At 37.5% G+C, this 14,073-nt stretch overlaps 1 protein-coding gene across 3 annotated transcripts in view; it reads right to left on the bottom strand.

The window, feature by feature from the left end:
- The window catches only part of LOC134226606 (elongation of very long chain fatty acids protein AAEL008004), a 318,180-nt gene that overhangs the window by 23,791 nt on the left and 280,316 nt on the right, over nt 1-14,073 (bottom strand). The gene's annotated exons all lie outside the window — the stretch shown is intronic.

Here is a 14,073-nt window from a genome sequence, read left to right as displayed (position 1 = left end):
AGCTCCGTGCCACATGTTGCCATACCCACTGGCCGTCAATCAGCCACAGTCTCGACGATGTGCCATTGGGGATGATGATGATCATTATCATGACCACAATTTCGCAATCAGATGCTAATTGCCAGCACATAAAATTATTACATTCTCCTCCAGAAGTGACACACGAGTCACCCGGGAACACACGAAGCGAAGGGGAAGATGATATTTCAACCTGATTGAAACCACTGGCCGGCACTGTCACAGGCGTTGATGGGGTGTGAATTGTTGGGACAGTAACGAGCTTGGTCACGCAACGATCTGTGGCGGGATCTTTTTCTGCCATTTGCGGTTGTAATTTGAATGAGTGATGTTAACGCAAAATATTTAAGATAACATTGAATGTATATTGGCAATACTGCCAACTGTCAGATGTACAAACTAAAACAAAAAAAACCCAGATCAATCCACCTAGCGTTGGTGGTGCCTTTCTCGCGCATTAAAATAATAAGAAAACACATAAGAGAGGTCGAAATAGCACTTTAGGGGGATAGATTTTGCTTTTTCCATCAATTTATATGCATTTGCGGTCATTTGAACGCATTGCTGCAACCTTTGAAAAACATTTTTTTTTCGTTTTTGAAATTTTTTTCCCAAGGGGGGACCCTTGGCAGAAAAACAATGTTTTTTCAATAACTTTGGAACGCAGTGACCGATCGGGCCAATTTTCAATAGGAAACAACTAGACCGCAATCCGCGTCGACTGCAACTTGTTGCGAGCAAATCGAATAATGCTAAGTACCAAAAAGTGTGTCTCACATTTTTGTACACACACACACACACACATACATACACACATACAGACATCACCTCAATTCGTCGAACTGAGTCGATTGGTATATAACACTATGGGTCTCCGAGCCTTCTATCAAAAGTTCGGTTTTGGAGTGATCCTATAGCCTTTACGTATACTTTGTATACGAGAAAGGCAAAAAAGGTTTGCTTTGCATAGATTGTTTAAACGACTCAAAAACGAATGAATTCTTGTATTTAATAGATTAAAGCAATGATGAACAAACAACAATCGAACACTTGATTGATAAACAAACAGAAATACCTAACTCAAATCATCCGCAAATTTACTTGCCAGCCAGACAGACGAAAACTTGAATCGCACTTGGTTTTAATGACAACAAAAGCGGTAAAACAATCAATTGATGATTTGAATCCATCGATTTAGCACCGAAACGCAAAACCGAAAAAAAAAGTTGAAAGAAGGACCATTGGAGGCGGCCGGTATCGCACGAAGAAAAAAAGTTCATTAATCCGACTTTGAATCAACATTTGTTTTTGATGGTTGCCTCGTCGGATTATTGGACGGACAATAGTTTGCGCTTACTCAGTCAGTCCGGTGTAGCTGTATTTGAAGAAGGTGTTTGCTCGCCGGGGTGCTAACAGAGCTGCGCGGCAATTGCAGATGTTTTTGTTCGTTGTTTGGCGCGGTTTATAGCCCCAATAGACAACTGACGTCAATTCGGCGATCAATTACGATTTGATGGGGACCCAGGAGCCTGCAGGAAGGGATCTTATCCAAATAATTGGAGGATTGTATGTTATTAGATTTTTTTTAAGTGCTATCAACGTTCAGCATTCAAGTTCAAATGGCAACAACAGCGTAAATTGAATAGTTGACGGGCTTTGTTGGATTAATCTTACTGATGATTGAAGCAAAATATCAATAATCAAATGGCGAGTTCACTAGCATTCGTGAAACTATTCGTAGTTATTCTCTAATCAGTTTCATGACACACAATAATCAATCAAACAGATATTCTGATATCGAAAATTGCTCAAAATGGACTAGACGAGCAATTTGTTTTGCGACTGTCAATCGTTCATTTAGCACTATGAGTAGGTACTTAATCAACCGACCTGTCCCCGGTAATTTAATTCATTATTCGTATAAATAATGACTGTTTGATAAATATACGCTGCTCGCAGTTGTAGGCGCTGTACTGTGCCATTGAGGAAGGGCTAATTGATGGGTGTTGGTGCTCTTCTGGGAAATGGCTAGAATGGATAGCGCAAGAAAAAGGGGTTTTCGAGGCGATAGTATTTCCCACTATTAGGGTAACCAAAACAATATCCCGAATTCAAAACGCTTCGATTATTTCATATGTAAAATTCATCAATCTAGAATAAGTGTTAAAACATTATTTGTTAAAAATTTGTTTCCACTCTACAAAAGCCTCATAAATCCAAATGTTCTATGGGATTGTAGTTCGCTTTAACTTCGAACGAAAAATTGGTTACTCTGTATGTTCCATGGATGTGCCACGGAATTCCAATAAGCCCAGTCCATCCCCTCCAGCCCTGTGGTCTCTAATCAATATAATCGATGGAGCTGTCGTGACAAGTGTGATCAGCGGTTTTCTAGTTGATTGAGTGCGTGTGTTATAAGCGGTTCAGTGGAAGAAATTAACTTTTGTTTCTAACACTTCCGATGAATGGGCGGTTTGTGTAGGTCAGTGTAATAAACAGAAGTAAGCTACTAATAATGAAAGGGTTTGGGTCGTATAATTTTACTTGTCATCGAATTCGAAGCGCAACAGAAGCACCAGTTTGGAGAGACGGGAGCTGAGGAGAATTATTTTTCAAACTGTTTAGCTTTTGAAAGGTAGAGTCAAATGAGATACCTATCTCAAGTATTGATCATATAGTATTTCGATGGTTCTTGGCTACATTTAGTTTCTAAAATGCTTTAATTACGCTCTTGTTGCTAATACAAATCCTCTCATAAGTTTTGTAAAAAGCTAAGCAAGTCGATTGCTTAAAACCAAAGACAAGGCAATTGAACGTACGAATAATGTCAACATCACAGACTAACATACATAACACTCGAGAATCTCGAGAATATTCCAGTGTTCAGTGGTTTGCTGGCTTATTCAAATATTTTTCAGTTAGCTTATCGACTACTAGTGGCGCGCGCTTCGATATTGTTCGAATTTGACGTTTGCTCATTAGCGACACCCCTGCTTCGTTATTTACCTAAGTGAGAGTAAACAACAGATGCCATTAGTGTTCTTGGGACGATGAATTTGATCTCGATTTGATCGTTAAATGTTCCAAGTGATATGTGTTTTTGTCTGTGCCAACATTATTGACCATAATTTAATCATATTGTAGATTACTGAGCTCCTAAAAATATCAAATTATGGTCAATAAAGACAATTTGTATGTTCGAAGCAAGGATGTTAACGATCATTCAGTAATTTGCGTTCGATCATTTAGTAGTTTGTCAATAACACATTCCAGAAGCTGAATTTCAAAATATGTTGTATGGTGGACTTCTAGTGTGAAGGTTTTTCTACAACTCTGCCCAATGGTTCGTTGTTTGAATTCCACTAGTAACGGAGTTATAGCTATAGTCTCAGTAACTTAGACTAAATGATAACAAAATTCCAATCATTTAGTTTAAGTTACTGAAACTAGCACTCTAACTCCGTTATTAGTTGAATTCTAATAACGAACCATAAGGCAAAATTGTAGAAAAACCTTCGCACTAGAATTCCACCATACAACTTGATTTGAAATTCAGCTTCTGGAATGTGTTATTGACAAACTACTAAATGATCGAACACAAATTACTGAATGATCGTTAACATCCTTGGTTCGAAGGCTCATTTTGCCCCTATAAGCGTCCAATGTCAGTTTTCTCCAACATAAATGTAATACACCCGATTCTGTTTTTACACGGATTTTTTTTACACGGCCGTAAAAAAAATCCCATTCAAAATTTTTGCAAAGTTGCTCCATTTTGCATGATTTGTCGAGAAATCATAAAACTTTTTTTACACGGATTTTCAAATTTTGAACTGAAAACTTTTTTTACACGGAACGCATCCCCCGTGTTCAGGACCGGATTTAGCTGGAAGGGGGCCCCGGGGCCAACGGTATGTGGGGGCCCCAAAATGTACAAAAAAGGTTGGTTTTGGTACATAAGATTTGTGGGGGCCCAGGGCCACGGCCCCCCCGGCCCCCCCATAAATCCGGCCCTGCCCGTGTTAAAAAAGAATCGGGTGTATGCCGTTGAGTTTTTTAAACTCGTCTTACATGAAGAAAAAAGTTTTTTTTTTAAATCTGCAATCTGTCTGAAAATTTGACATAATATTTTTTATCTGTATACTATGGAACTATAAAATAGAATAAATATCAAGATTAGATTATCAAATTTCTTGAACGAAGCCTATCTCAAGTAACAATTTTAAGACTTCATGGATTTATTTACAGTTTTATCTCAGCTGTTTTCAATGCTGCAATATTAACTTAATTTAGGGGCTACGCGCTTCGAAACAATTATATTTTGTGCAATAAAACCACAAAAGTGAAATATTTTATAGGCTTATTAGTGGCCTGATGATCATCTTCAGGAGCCTCATAAAACCAATTTTGAAAACTGTCATAAGGCCCAATATTTTGATCTTAATATTATCTTACGAATAACCTCCATAAATCTTCGTGCAGGGTGACCACTCTACTAGAAAAAATAAACTCTCGGGATGTTCCCGGTTTTCCCGGTATGGTTTCCAAAATTTTCCCGGAAAAAATAAAAAGTGCCCGATGAGGTTTCGAGCACTTTAGTCCATGATAAGAACATTATGTTGAGCTATTGGTGGAATGTTTTCACTTGTCATAAGAGTCGACTAAAGTACGTTGCAAAACTCGATTTTTTCAGCACTCGTAGTATTTATCCAACGAGGCTTTTGTACGGTTTGTGTGTGTTTCTCCAACAATCTAAGAGTTAGGATCATGTGATAAAGTTTGGCTGTACAGGAGCTTCATCTGAACGTAATTGATCAGTGGCAGGATGGTCAATATTTCCAGGTTATAATCTATCAAACCTCGATCTCATCCGTACAGATAAGGCCATATCTTCCCCTCGTTGACATAGACAGACCAATGTTCCCCACATTCAGGTTTTTCAATGTCCAAATTCATCTATGTTTTACAAATGTCGTTCATGGACTCTAACGAACTCTTTTAGGGGAAGATAATATGTTCACGTAAAAAGGAAAGGTTGTTTTGAAGAATATGGTTTACCCCAAAACCAATTCATAGGAATCTTAGCCGATAGTTCTACGAAGTGCCACAAACGCCGCTTTTTTCGTCAACAGGCTTGGTCTCTACAAAGCCAAATTATCTTTGGAGTTTGGGCAGAACAATTTTCAAATATCGACCATGTCAGCATGCGTCGCCTTATTCTTTTCAATAACAACTGTCCCGCATTCATAAAGATTTTTTATTACAGCATCCAACAGCGTACCGCCACCTCCAGCTATTGAATATTCAACGCAAAAAAACATTCAAGAAAAAAAACTCTTGAACCGTCTTCCGCAGCTAATCTTGAAAGCTACCGGTTGTTTTATCCCCACGCTTGAGAGTTTATGCGTTTATGTTTCTGGGATGGGACTAGGATTTCCAAAATATATGGTTTCAAATAATCTAAAATAAATATTTATTTATTACAAAGCATTCAAATCAATTACCTACCGTGATTCAGAAATATGAACCAGAGTTTTTCGACAGATGAAGAACAAAATAAATTTGAAATATGGCTACTTCGATGCTGTTATAAAACTGTACACAGTATCTGTCATGATCGCATTACCCCTCATTAAGATTATAGCTAGCGTAAAAAGCTGGATAAAAAATGTACATCATTTTTGTATGTATTAATTAAGTTATTGGATAATAAGCATTGGGTTCTATCATATTAACAAACTAATGACCCGCTTCAAAAGACTTCAAGATCTAAGGGGCCGTACACATATAACGTAAGCACTTATTTGGAGAGGGGGGATCTGTCGTTTTCTTACGCACCATGTAAACTGAAAATCATTTGTATGAAAAAAAACTTACATGGGGGGAGGGGGAGTCGAAAAACCCAGTAAAAATCTTACGTAATATGTGTACGACCCCTAACTACTGTTTTATTCAAAAAGCTTTTGAGATATTGATTGCACTCTAGAACTCATGTGTGGCAATGCTCCATGAAAATAATGGAAGCGTACATATAGGGAAACAAATGAACCGTTTGTTTGAGAAACTGCATATGTAACATTTTTGGCCAAAATGAGATTTTTATATATTCTGAATCCTCGTCCAAAAATACGTATTCTGACAAAAAACACGAAAAAAAATCAGATGAGCACTGTGGAGCAAAATCGATTTTTTGAACCACCCTATTATCCATATCCATTTTAGATAAACTAAAGAATTGCTAATATTCCCAATGTTTTCTCTACGTTCTCGCATTAATAGTTTAACAGTACCAACAGCCTGTTCGATTTAACAATCTTTTGCTGTAAAAAGCCAAGCTAGGACTTTATTTTCTGTAAACCTATCTTTTAAAAAGGAGGATCTGTTCTGTACTGTATATTTTTGTAGCACCCTTTTCAAATCTTGCTTGTGCATACCATCTTAACTAAACTATCCGTTTTTTAATTTCAAATAGATTGTAATAGGAGTGTTGAACAGTTTAGTGTGTCAAAAATGTATTAAATTGCAGTATCAAACGACAAGCGATAGTGAACTGCTGACTGGAGATCTGCGTAAATTGCAAGAAGGTCCCAGGGATTTCCAAAAAATCGTATAGATCTTCGAAGCTATATCAGAGTATTGTAAAAGCAGTAAGCATTGCTGATAAAATCCAAGAAAATTATTAAGCTCCAACGACTTTCTGTATGTATGAACAAACGATCAAAAATAAGCAGAAAATTGAAAAGCGATAAAACTTTATTAAATATCAATAGCAGACTTAGCATCTTTATAAGTTATTCTCAAAATCTAAAAAGGCTGAATGTTGGTGAAAACGTGTTCAGAAAATGAAAAAATCAGCGTAACTTCTAAACTCCTTGACCGATTTTAACCAATTTCGGTACAAATATTGTTTATTCTGTGTTGACGACCATAGAGGGGTTGAAGGATCATTAGGAAAAGAAAACGGGTGTAATCACGGGTTTGATTACAAAATGAAAATCTCATTACAACTTTGGAACCTTTTGACCGATTGCAACCAAATTTAGGACACGAGTAAAAGTGTTATTGGGCAAAAAGAGGAGTAGTGTTTTTCAGGAAATGAGTAGTTTAGTGTAAGTTATCGCATGAATTTGAAGGAATAAAGAAGGCTGAAGCACAGAGACTGGACATAGAGGCACAGGGAACAGACATGGATGCTCGAACAAAATTTCGTTTAAAACGTGTGTAAAGATTTGAATCACACCTCAGCGCCGCCAACGCAGGCTGCCCGATATAAAAACTCAGTCTCATTAAGCGATGGCGTTGGCATACATTACATAAACAATGTAGTTATGCCACCTAGGATCTTTAGGATCTTAGGAGCAATTCGGAATGAACACTAGCGCTAAAAAGCAAAGCACGGCAAATTTTGACCATATTCATCAGCACACTAGCACCGCGAAACGGATGCATAACAACATGCTTAATGAAGATAAACGTCTGTTCTCTGTGATGAGACCATAACGCCAGATAGCAGATAAAACGGGACTGTTGGCAGTTAGCTGATATTAGTAAAAATTGATGTTTGAAAGAAAATTCAGTGTTTATTATCGTTCGAGTGCAAAATTTGAGAAGTTGTCGCCGGCGAAAACTCGCCTACTGTTTTCACGTGAAAAGTTTTCATCGCTCTTTGCAACCATTATCGTCTGACAATGATTCAGCACAAGACTGAACCAATCTATTGAGAAACCGATCATAGTGCACTGCAGTGTATGCAAAGATAATGCTTCTACGTATAAATCTATCTTTCTGTCCATTTATTTACTTATATGTGCGTTTGGTGCTGCAATACGATATTCCAATTGCATCATCCACTTTTCAAACCCGAGCAAAGCCGGGTACATAGAGCTTGTTTCGAATGAAAAATCTTCGAATCTCGACTCAAAACATTTTTTTTTTTGTATTTTGAATCAGAAAAGCTTCGGATCTCGAGCCATAAACAAAACAAGAAACTCAAAATTTAGAATCAAGAAATTCTTCGAATTTACAATCGAATAAATACAAAAAATATCGAATAAATAAATTCTCCGAATTTCAAGTCAAAAATTCTACAAATATCAAATTATTATCGAATCGAAAAGTTCTCCGAAATTCGTATCAAAAAACTTCCCGAATTTCGAATAATAAAATTTTTCTAATTACAAATAAAAAAAAAATCTCCAAATTTTGAATAATATTTATACATAAAAGTAAATTTGACTATCTGCAAGACCCTTATAGACTCGGAAACTACTAAGCCAACCGGGCGTGAAAAATTGTATTCAGGAGTTTTTGGGACCGAGAAAGGTACTTATGGTAGTTCTAGAACCCTCCCCCTCTGGAAGAAGGGGTTTTTATACAAATGAAACACAATTTTCTGCATAACTCGGGGATTAGTCAAGCAAATGGATCAAAATTCGGCATGTGGAAGTTGAAGGCAAGAAATGTTCCTGTGGTGGTTCGAGACCCCTCCCTCCTCTGGTGTAGCAAACCCCACCGGGATAAAGCTAGTTCAATATTAATTTGAAAGAAAATAAATATGGAAAAATTCCCGAGAACATGGTTTTTATATAAAAATCCATGAACTGTGGAATAGGAGATCGAAGTAAGCCTTGCGGCTGGTCGGCTGTGTTTATTTTTTTTTTTTACAGCAGTTTTTCTCACTCCCGATAGTTTTGTTTGGCTGTTGCTTCTTCTTCTTCTTATTGGCATTACATCCCCACACTGGGACAGAGCCGCCTCGCAGCTTAGTGTTCATTAAGCACTTCCACAGTTATTAACTGCGAGGTTTCTAAGCCAGGATACCATTTTTGCATTCGTATATCATGAGGCTAGCGATGAAACTGTTATGCCCAGGGAAGTCGAGACAATTTCCAATCCGAAAATTGCCTAGACCGGCACCGGGAATCGAACCCAGCCACCCTTAGCATGGTCTTGCTTTGTAGCCGCGCGTCTTAACGCACGGCTAAGAAGGCCCCCTTTTGGCTGTTGCTACGCCCCGGGATTTTCCCCCGATTATATTAGGATTTCGCAAAATAAATAACTTCGTGAAGTGCGCGAGTGTTCGCTCGGTGCTCAACGACTTTTTGTTGAGAACTAAAGTGAGTCTTTTACGCGAGTGTTCCGGTTGACATTGTCCGCTGATTTTAAATGGCTTTCCGCTGGTATAAAGTCATTTGTGTAAACTTTTATCATTGCCATCGTTGCGGATGAGTTGTCACTTTCTCGCTACTGTTCTCAGAGACTTCGGAACTCTCGGAAGGAGTCAACAGAAAATCGGTGAGGATGTTCCTTTTGTCTACTTTCGTAGTTTAGAACTCGATTACCTTTCTACTTTCGCTTTTCAATTAAAAAAAAAACTTCACGTTGACTCACCATAAAAACCATATGATTATGAAGTTTTGTACTTGGGTTTTATGTTTCATGATTGCACCATCACAGGAAAAAATTGTGAGTTGTCAAAACGTTGAACGATGCTAAATTAAACATGAAGACACTCAACTTATCTGCAATAAACAAACAATTAAATTTTGAAAGACACATTGAAGTGACATTGTAAAAAATATGCAACCTAATGATCTGTTTCGTGTTTGCGACATAAAGTGCAGTATTCTTTGGTTGTTTGTTTCCAAATGCCAAACACGTACTCCATTGCAATGTTAATGAAATATTGATCACAATTCGAACGTTTTTGACATCTTGATGCAACTTTTTCATGCTTTGATGTTTTTCCAATGCCTTTGATGAAACTGTATAGAAACAAGGTGGCTACTTGAGATATAACTATTTACCCCGTCCTACGTAAAAAAATCCTTCCTGTGGCATCTGTGGAGATGCAGAGGTGATCTCGGTCTCTAGTAGCAACGGATGTCACCCCAACATTCCTTCCTTTTCCAGATGACTGTAAGGACGTGGCCGGCGCCGTAATTGATTCTTTAATTTCTTGAATTCTCAATCTGTGCACATTGAGGTTGGAATACTAATCCCAAGCCCCAACTTTTGGGTTCCCTGTGCAATTTTGATTGTTCTGATCAATCACGGAGTAGCAACTACGAATTGTACGGCCATCAAGCTCAAGCGCAAGCTCAAAAATCCATGAACTGTGGGATATTTTATGGCAATACATATATACTTTACGTAATGATGATTTTGCTTATAACTTTTATGCAAAATAATGAAATCATGTCTAACGTAGAGAAAGATGATGCGCCATGCATTCTACAACCTATTTCCGTTCCACTACTATCAAACATAAGTTTTATTAAAATATTTCAAAAATCATACTTTCTGTATAGTACTTCACTGCCGTCACAAGCATATTTGTCCCATGTTTGCTGGGATTTTCTTTGTACATGGGATAGTTATGCGTATAACGGCAGTTTACATGTTAATAGTTTTCCAATGTAATCATTGCTTTCATACATATTCATCCGTATTGTTATTCATGGACACAACAATTAATTTTGTCCATGAGTTTTTACGAAAACCGCTGTGTAATAACAGCATTGTTAATAATACAAAAAAAATCTTATATCTGCAACACTATTTAGCAAAATTACCCAACAAATGTAATTACCTTCGTATTCTTCCAAGCAAATGTGACAAAGCTCTGGTAGCCAACATTGGAATCAAGTTTTATAAATTCGGTACGATCTTGGATAATAAATTTACCATTGTGCGGGGGAAAAATAATGAATGAGACAAATTCTTCAACATTATACATCTCTATATATGAAAGTTAGTTTATATTTCCGTTGAGGTAATATAACTCAAGAACGGATGAACCGATTCGGAAAATTTCGTCACTAATCGATTCATCTTGAGGTCAGCTGTGTTTATGCATATGAATAAATATAACATTCTGCTGGGAAAGTCGAACATATGTAAAAATGCTACGTTTCAATGAGTTCTGAAGAAAACAATCAGGCTCGAATTGAAATCGATCTAGAGGGCGACGACCAAACGATTGACATTTAAGACGAATAAAACGACCGGAGCAAAATCGGGCAGGTTCGACTAGTCTCCATATAAAAATGAGTTTACATTTCCTTTGAGGCTATATAACTCACGAACGCGTGGACCGATTTGCAAGACTTCTTCACTAATCGATTCGTCTTGGGTTAGCTGTGTTCCAATACATGAAAATTTAGAACAATCCGCTGGGAAAGATGAATAAATGTAAAAATACTACATTTCTATGCGTTAAGACGAAAACTATCAAGCTCGAACTGAAATCGATCTAGAGTGCGACGCTGTAATCAGTTAAAAAGATTGACAGGACAGGTCGATGAAAAAAAAAACAACCCGACCAAGATCGGGCGGGTTTGACTAGTAGTTTATAATTGGCGCATTTTCACCCCGCCGCCGAGGGAGTCACATTTGGCCAAATGAAAGAAAGTTCTTCTCTGAAATATAATTGAGAGAAAAGCATCCTACAATATGTTTTTTGCTATGCAATACGATTCGTGAACCCGTGAACCCGCGAATTTCCCTTGTGACCATTTTCCATCGAATCCGTTTCAAAACTGATTTTTACTCACTCTCCTGCAACTTTACACGCTTATTTTCATTCGTTGAATTTAATATGTATTTTGACTAAATCTTAAAAAGGGGTTATTTTTTTATTTTGTTTCGTACATACCGTATATTTACCATTTCTACCACTCTCAAAATATATTTTTTTAAATTACTGGTATTTTTTTATCTCGCCAGGATCTAAATTCACCCAAACATCAAAAACAAAAAACGTTTGAGTATTTTTTTTCTCTATTATCTTAATATATTTTCACATCAAACTCAGGAAGCGTTCGAATCATCTTCTTCTTCTTCTGATTGGCATTACATCCCCACACTGGGACAGAGCCGCCTCGCAGCTTAGTGTTCATTAAGCACTTCCACAGTTATTAACTTCGAGGTTTCTAAGCCAGGTTACCATTTTTGCATTCGTATATCATGAGGCTAACACGGTGATACTTTTATGCCCAGGGAAGTCGAGACAATTTCCAATCCGAAAACTGACTAGACCGGCACCGGGAATCGAACCCAGCCACCCTCAGCATGGTCTTGCTTTGTAGCCGCGCGTCTTACCGCACGGCTAAGGAGCAGTGGTGGAAATCTGTGAACCTTGCCCACAAAACGAGAAGTAGGCAATGCGAAATACTCGCGAACACTTGCTTTGCCGTTTCCTTGCCTACCTACTACTCGCAGAGAAAACAGAAAAACGAACCCCGAAAAATGTTCGTGAAGCTTCGCGAGTCATTCGGATTAATTTGCAAAATGTCATAAAACAACTTCGGAACATGCTAATCACGGATGTTCGAGGTGTTCGAGCAAGAACACCTTTGTTTATAGTTATTGTGTTTATCACAAGTGAAATTTATCCATTGTATTCGAAATAACCACAAATACTCGCGACCGTGATTTTTACTCCCGAACAAAATATTGCCCTGCTTTTTTACTTTGCTCTGCCCGTACTCGCGAACAAAGCAAGCACCAGAAAAATGCAGGCAGTAGGTTCGCGCGAGTGTGGCATTTTTTGTAGGCCCAATTACACTCTTTTCTTACTCGTGAAGCGAGTATTTCCACCACTGCTAAGGAGTCGCGGAACAGACAAAACTCGATTTCCGGAGGAAAAAGCGCCAGCAGGAAGATCGAGACCGTGAAGAGACGGAGCAACGTTCACACCGCGAAAATCGGACGACTGCGATGAGCCGGGCGAGAAGGCGAGGTGCGCAGCGGGCAAGGTGGATCGATCAGGTGGTGAATAGCATTAATGTAAATGTCATCATCGGGAAAATGTCATTCTTAGGCAAATGTAAGTTCGGGGAAATGTTATTTTTGGAAAAATGTAATTTTCGTAGAAATCTGAATTAATTGAATTAATTTGAATATTGAAATCAACATATCAATATGAAAGCTTTTGGTTGTAAATTTCAAATTGATTCTTGAAAAAAAGTCTTTTCGTGATTCTGACGTTAGTGATTTCGTGTTTCTGCTTTTTGTGTCGTATACCCGAGCAAAAATGAATAACTAATTGATAACAAATTCTATTATCCGGTTATCGAACATATTGATAACTGAACTTGTTATCGTTTTGGCTGAATTAACAGCCAACATAACAAAAATGATACCAGAATTTTGTTCCTGAAATAACTACCTGAAAACAAATTAGGTTATCACTGATAACAAATTGATAACATATTTTGTTATACATGTTATTTACTCAAATAACTAATTTAGTTATTATTTAGTTATCAGCCATCACTGCTTTATCGACCAAAATAGTTAAATCTTCTTTACCGACTTCGTTACGCATTGAAAAAAATGTTGGCATTCACTGGGATTCGAACTCGAATCGAGTGATTGTATGGCGTCGTCTCTAGGCACTCACCCAATTACGGTTTCTTGAGGAGCAGGAGAGAAGAGCACTACGCTTTCTATGATCTTGCATTTACTGAAGACTATTTATAATCAAATCATGATGTCATGACTATTTATGAAAATAACAGTCGGCAGAGTGCAAAGCAGAATAACTTATTAATAACAAACTTAACTATCCAGTAATATTGATAACTAGAATTGTTATCATTCTGGTTGAATTACAAGTCAACATAACGAAAATGATAACCGAAACGAATTTAATTCAAAATAGCGAATCGGCAATCAATTAGAACAAATACGGTTCATCGTCATTTTGTTGAATACATTTTGTTTTCATTTGTGACCAATTAAATAATAGGCTTAGGTTAGTTTTCCTCTCTTATATTAGCAATCTTTAGGTTGCTAGCAGCGCCATGCTGTAAATCGATTTCGGCTATAGCTTTTATTCAAACTAAACCACAACCTTGCATTTCACAGTGAAACGTTTCATGTTTTTATATGCATATATAAACATAAACACTGCTGATACCAGGAAGAATCAATCCGTGAAAAAATGTTGCTATTCGGTGGATCCATGGCCGGACAGTTTTCGGGGGGCCCTAAATGTACGAAAAAGGTTGATTAGAATTTAGATTTAGGAATTAGGATTCGTATGAAAAT

This window comes from Armigeres subalbatus, chromosome 1 (assembly GCF_024139115.2).
Source record: "Armigeres subalbatus isolate Guangzhou_Male chromosome 1, GZ_Asu_2, whole genome shotgun sequence".
Classification (NCBI taxonomy): Eukaryota; Metazoa; Arthropoda; class Insecta; order Diptera; family Culicidae; genus Armigeres; species Armigeres subalbatus.
This window is presented reverse-complemented; position numbering and strand designations above follow the sequence as displayed.